At 42.8% G+C, this 5,295-nt stretch overlaps 1 pseudogene; it reads left to right on the top strand.

Moving 5' to 3' along the window:
- The first annotated feature begins 676 nt into the window (after positions 1-676).
- LOC111653626 (odorant receptor 131-2 pseudogene) lies at positions 677-1,405 on the top strand (annotated as a pseudogene).
- Positions 1,406-5,295: the final 3,890 nt, after the last annotated feature.

Raw genomic sequence — 5,295 nt, 5'->3', positions numbered from 1 at the left:
TAGGCTGTAGTTAAGTGTTTTAAGTGCTTTATGAACCTGCATAACAGTTTTAGGATATAGCTGTTTCACCATTACTATTGGTAATTTTACCATTTCCTACATTTAAGGTTCAAAAAGAGTCAAATTGAGAGCCTGCTGGTGTACAATGCTTGGTAAATCTATTCATAATATCTGTCTTATCAGTCAGGAAATGGGAGCCATCAGCATTATGGGATGGGAGCTCACTGCAATCCACAGTACCCAAATATATCACATTCTTCCAAAAAATACCTTGGATCATTTACGCTTTTCATCATTTCTGTGAGATAAAATTAATTCATAGCTTTTTTAAACAGATTTGTGCATCCATTTCTGAGTTGACTGAAATACAGAGAAATCAAACTCTAATGTAGTTTTCCTTGCCCTAGCCCAGGGTACATCTCTCTCTTTAAGAAGGCAAGATAATTCATTTGCATTGTCCTTTCACCCTGAATTTACAGAAAGGGTCATGCCAGATTGTATTGCCATTAAACCCTTCATAAAAGTAATTTCAAGCCAACTCAAAATTAGTAATTTTGAGTTGGGTTTCTCGCCCGAAAAGATGCTGGGATAGGCTCCAGCCCCCCCGCGACCCTACTAGAGGATAAGCGGTAGAAAATGAATGAATGAATTACTGTCAGATAGTTTGCTGTTAATGATGTCTGATTTCCTTCTTATCTTCGCCCAGTTTGATATTACTATTCAAGTTTGGTTGTGTATCATTATCTGTGTTGTGGTACTTGTGTATGTTACAGTCACACCAGTTACTCTGACAGCAATGACCCTGGAGCGCTATGTGGCCATTTGCATGCCCCTGCGCCATGGAGAGCTGTGCTCCACACGCAATACTATTCACTGCATCCTCATCATCCATTGCCTCAGCTCTGTGCCCTGCATTGTTATTCTCTCCACCTTCTTTGTATCAGCATCCCTGAGCTTTTACAAACAATATCAGTTATGTTCAATGCAGGTGTTTATGTTTTACATATGGCAGCAACATCTTAGATCAGCTGTATATCAACACCAATTTTTGATTATGTCCATCATCTTTGTTTTCTGTTATGTTAAAATAATGAAAGTGGCCAAAGCTGCATCAGGAGAGGATAAAAAGTCATCAAAGAGAGGGCTCAGAACATTGGTTATTCATGGTTTTCAGCTGCTGCTTTGTCTCATCGAGCTGTGGGGCCCATTCATAGAAGCTGCTTTGTTTCAGATTGATCATAGTTTATTTTATAATGTCAGGTACGCTAACTACGTAATGTTTTTTCTTGCACCAAGATGTCTGAGTCCTCTCATTTATGGCCTCAGAGATGAAGTTTTCTTTCATGCACTGAAAAATTATGTCTCCTTTGGCTTGTGTAAAACAAATACTATTTATCAAATTTAGAATCACAGTTAGTCAATGTTTGTGTGCAAGTGTTTATCAAACATGGATGTTGAACTGGGCTTAGTCTGCTCGTGCTCACAGATAATAAGCCAGTGGGCTGCCAGGTGTTTTACCACAAAACCACAGTATCTGTGATGATGGATCAGTATCAGGTCCTTCATGAGATTGTAATGAGTAATGATAAACAGATGCTTGCCAGACATCAGTCATGAAGTTTTTACAGTTATGGCTTGATATGGAAAATGCAGCATGTTATTTAATTCTCCAGTAAGCACCCCTGTGTTCATGTTGTTGAGTCTAAGTTGCTGTTTTCCTGTGAGTGATAAACTGGATAATGTTAGTTACAGTCACGCAGTGACACTTATAATATGGGTATTTTGTTTGTAAACTTTGTTTATGTACAATGCAGTGAAAACATCTTCAATCAGCAATACAATTAGGATGAAGGGACTGATGGTCCTTGTTGTTGGCTTTCATTCACAAAATGGCTGGAGAGAAATGTAAAATGAATAGTTACTTGCATTTTATGTTTCCCAAACTCAAAATTATACAATTTAATTTATACCTCCTTAATAATTTTGCAATGCTGAGGGTTTGCAAAAGTATGGTGTATATTTTGTAAATGGAAACTAAGAACTTTGCCCTTCATGAGAATATGAAATCTTTTTTGATTTACTTTTTGGAGAACTTATAAACATTACAAATAAAGTCAATCCACCCACTTCCTATTGCTTTTATTATGATTTAAAAACACTGTGCATGTGACATGGAGGAGCATAGCAGTTCACTGGTTACCAGTTGCTAGTGAGTTACACCAGGTGTTTAGCTAAGTGGATCCTGTCTGTGAGGTATAATTTTACCTGCATCCTGAGGTGGAGTGCCTTCTCATATCTAAGGTCACTATCTTATCACTGTTCCTACGATGGCAAATTTACATACATGGGTCAACTATAACTGACCACACAATTAAATGTTAGACTGAGTTTATTGTTGGGTCTCACCATTCAAGAGACCAAATGTTTCTTTGCTCCACGGGACAAAGGAACTCACACTCCACAGTTCCTCACAGTTCACACCTGGGGACGACCCTTCCCCCCACGGACCTTACTGGCCAGCCAGTTTGGGTCAGTGTGTGACATGTGACCCCCAAGGGTGTCAGCAAACAAAACCAGTCCTCTAGACCTCTTCAAACTCTCATCCCTTCTTGGCTTGCTCTGGAGAGCAGCTCCAGTTCTCTCCTCTTAGCTCTTCAAATGGCAACAAGGCCCCAGCCCAGGTCTGCCTTGCTACCTGAGAAACCAGCTCTCTCGCCGGCCTGCTCACAGCAGCCTGCAAATACTCTTCTCCTCAATAGCAGCGACCTGCTTCGGATTAACTGTGAGTGAACCAAATCCTCTTCAGAATCAGCAGCTACAACACAAGGCCAGCTGATTTTCCAAGCAACAGGAGTCATAGCAGAGTTAGCGTGGAACAGCTAACTCTGTGGGGAGAACAAAGGAGATAACAGCAAGCAACAAAGCCAGACAGGACTTTACTCCACCAGGAAACCTCCCAACTCACTGGACTTTACACCAACACTGGAAAGGACCTCTTTGTTTATTCCAAGGACTGGGTAACATTAACTGACTGGGCCTAACCTTTCCCAGCACAGCATAGCACAGCACAGCATAGCTAAGCAGCGTAAGCGTAGCAAGCCTAGTAAGTCTAGAAGTATCTCAATAAGTAGAGGGAAGTTAAGTGATAGGAAGTTTATAATAGACGAAGAGGAAATTCCAATAATTAGGGAAAAATCAGTAAAGAGTCTAGGTAGATGGTACAAGGCAGACTTGAATGACAGAGAACAGGGAGTGCAGTTTCGGAAGGATGTTGCTGAGGGACTGGATAGAATAGATAAATCAGGGCTTCCAGGAAAGTTGAAGCTGTGGTTTCTGCAGTTTGGGTTATTTCCCAGGTTGATGTGGCCACTGTCTGTATATGAGATTCCATTATCTGCTGCAGAAAAAATGGAAAGATTAGTTAGCTCTTACATTAGGAAGTGGCTAGGTGTTCCTAGATGTTTAAGCACGGTGGCACTGTATGGGAAAGGCATACTTCAGCTCCCAGTAACTAGTCTAGTGGAGGAGTTTAAATGTACTAAGGTTAGGACAGAGCTCCTATTATCTGGGAGTAAAGATGTAGTAGTCAGTAAGGTGGTTCCAAACCCAATCAAGTGGAGTAAGTGGAATCCAAGAATCGCAGTGCAGGAGGCGGAGGCAACGCTCAGGCATACAGAGATTGTGGGTAATGTCCAAATAGGCCGGGGAGGCTTGGGGCTTGGCCCAAGCAAACCGGTGTGGAGTAGAGCAGGTCCCAAGGAGAAGAGAAAGCTAGTCGTGGAGCAGGTTTGTAGACAGGAGGAAATATTAAGGGGTGCAAAGGCAGTGGTCCAGGCTAAGCAGGGACAGTGGGTGAATTGGGAAGGTGTAGACAAGAAAAAGCTTAGCTGGAAAGAACTGTGGAGTATGGAGGAAAGTAGCATTAGATTTTTGATAGAGCAACTTATGATGTATTGCCAACTCCCCAGCACCTAAAACTCTGGGTAAATGGAGACCCACTATGTTCATTGTGTTCAGGTACTGCAACTTTAAAGCACATTCTGTCAGGGTGTAAGGTTAGTCTGTCGCAAGGCAGGTATACGTGGTGACATAACCAGGTTTTAAAAAGCTTAGCTGCAGGAATTGAAGAGTTACGGAGGCAGGCAAATTTAGGAGGGCCTAAAATAAAGAGAGTTGCAAACAAGTTTGTTCAAGAGGGAGAGAAAGTTGGTAAGACAACAAGGAGGCAAGGCAGCTTAGAAGGTGCTTGTGATTGGGAAATGCAGGTAGATTCAGGAGGAAAGCTTGTTGTTCCACAGGAAATAGCCATTACAAAGCTAAGGCCTGATATAGTCTTGTGGTCTAGGAGTAGAATGAAAGTATATTTAATAGAGCTGACTGTTCCGTGGGAGGCCTTAGTTGAAGAAGCATATGAAAGGAAGAAGCTCAGGTATGCAGAGTTAGGGGCAGAAGCAGAGCAGCGGGGATGGGAAATTAGGATTTGTCCAGTGGAAGTAGGATGTAGAGGATTTGTAGCAAGGTCTGTTGTCTCTTTGGTAAGGGAGTTAGGAGCAAGTGGACAGAGAGTGAGGAAAATAATAAAGGACATGTCAGATGAGGCAGCAAGATCCAGTCAGTGGATTTGGATGAGAAGAAGTAATGGTAGCTGGGGGCCCAACAGGGGGAGCACTTAGGATAGACAGACTCTTAGGAGAAGCAAGGAAGAAATCCAGGAAGAGGAAGTGTTTTTAAGTGGGGGGCGTGGCCTGTGTGAGCCTCTGTGGTATCTTGAGGTGCTGATGTGAAGACGTTTTCACCGCTGACACGTCTTTACTTGCAATCAAAAAGAAGTTTATTTACAAGAAAGAAACAGTGTCAAAAAATGCCGGATCCTGGAGCATCTCTGCCAATGTGAGATCTCTCTCCTACTGTCTCACAAACCCCTCTATTTATCCATCTCAACCCTCCTTTGGGAGTTGTCCTTCTTTCAATAGAGGAGCCTTTACCCAGAGGTTGACCACATCTGGTCTCAGGCCTCTGGTCTTTGACCTTTAACCTTTTGGGCCAGCAAAGACCCCCACATCCTGAGTCTCCCGTATCATGGTTAACAGAAAACTGATGTGTGAACAGTTTTGCCCCTTAATGCACGTTCCTTAACTTCAACTTATAATGAAAGGCTCAAGGAAACCTTCAACAACATCTTAGTTGGCAGAGAGCACAGCCTAATCCGGCGGGGGAGAGCTAGCCCAAAAAGGCACCTCTCCCTGACTCTACCTCCCTCATTGTCTTAGAGGGTGGGGGAGTAGGGGGGGGGGT

This window comes from Seriola lalandi, unplaced genomic scaffold, assembly GCF_002814215.2.
Source record: "Seriola lalandi dorsalis isolate HSWRI2012SDOR001 ecotype SW California unplaced genomic scaffold, Sedor1 jcf7180002054237, whole genome shotgun sequence".
NCBI classification, from domain to species: Eukaryota; Metazoa; Chordata; class Actinopteri; order Carangiformes; family Carangidae; genus Seriola; species Seriola lalandi.
This window is presented reverse-complemented; position numbering and strand designations above follow the sequence as displayed.